This window comes from Panthera uncia, chromosome X, assembly GCF_023721935.1.
Source record: "Panthera uncia isolate 11264 chromosome X, Puncia_PCG_1.0, whole genome shotgun sequence".
NCBI lineage: Eukaryota > Metazoa > Chordata > Mammalia > Carnivora > Felidae > Panthera > Panthera uncia.
The window spans coordinates 60,260,961-60,262,305 of record NC_064817.1 but is presented as its reverse complement, the minus strand read 5'-3'; positions in this window follow the sequence as shown (position 1 = coordinate 60,262,305).

The following is a 1,345-nucleotide window of genomic DNA, read 5'->3' as shown; positions in this document are numbered from 1 at the left end:
CATTCTTCTCAAAGCTAGAGCAAATGATCCTAAAATTTAGATGGAACCACAAAAGACCCCCAAAGAGCCTAAGTAATGTTGAAAAAGAAAACCAAAGCGGGAAACATCACAATCCCAGACTTTAGCCTCTACTACAAAGTTGTAATCATCAAGACAGTAGGTACTGGCACAAAAAACAGACACATAGACCAATGGAATAGAATAGAGAACCCAGAAATGGACCCACAAATGTATGGCCATATAATCTTTGACAAAGCAGGAAAGAATATCCAATGGAGAAAAAGTCTCTTTAGCAAATGGTGCTGGGAGAACTGGACAGCAACATGCAGAAGTATAAACCTGGACCACTTTCTTACACCATACACAAAAATAAATTCAAAATGGATGAAATACCTAAATGTGAGACAGGAAACCATCAAAACCCTAGATGAGAAAACAGGCAACAACCTCTTTGACCTCAGCCACAGCAACTTCTTACTTGACACATCTCTGAAAGCAAGTGAAATAAAAGCAAAAATGAACTATTGGGACCTCATCAAGATAAAAAGCTTCTGCACTGCAAAGGAAACAATCAACAAAACTAAAAGCAACCGACAGAATGGGAAAAGATGTCTGCAAATGACATTTCATATAAAGGGTTAGTATCCAAAATCTACAAAGAACTTACCAAGTTCAACACCCAAAAAACAAATACTCCAGTGAAGAAATGGGCAGAAGACATGAATAGACACTTCCCCAAAGAAGACACCCAGATAGCCAACAGACACATGAAAAGATGCTCAACATCACTCATCTTCAGGGAAATACAAATCAAAACCACATTGAGATGCCACCTCACACTGGTCAGAGTGGCTAAAATTAACAACTCAGGAAACAACAGATGTTGGTGAGGATGTGGAGAAATGTGAACTTTCTTGCACTGTGAGATGGAATGCAAACTGGTGCAACCACTCTGGAAAACAGTGTGGAGGTTCCTCAAAAAATTCAAAATAGAACTACCCTACAACCTAGCAATAGCACTACTAGGAATTTATCCAAAGGATACAGGAGTGCTGATGCATAGGGGCACTTGTACCCCAATGTTTAGAGCAGCACTCTCAACAATAGCCAAATCATGGAAAGAGTCTAAATGTCCATCAACTGATGAATGGATAAAGAAATTGTGGTTTATATACACAATGGAATACTACGTGGCAATGAGAAAGAATGAAATGTGGCCTTTTGTAGCAACGTGGATGGAACTGGAGAGTGTTATGCTAAGTGAAATAAGTCATACAGAGTAAGACAGATACCATATGTTTTCACTCTGTTGTGGATCCTGAGAAACTTAACAGAAGACCATGGG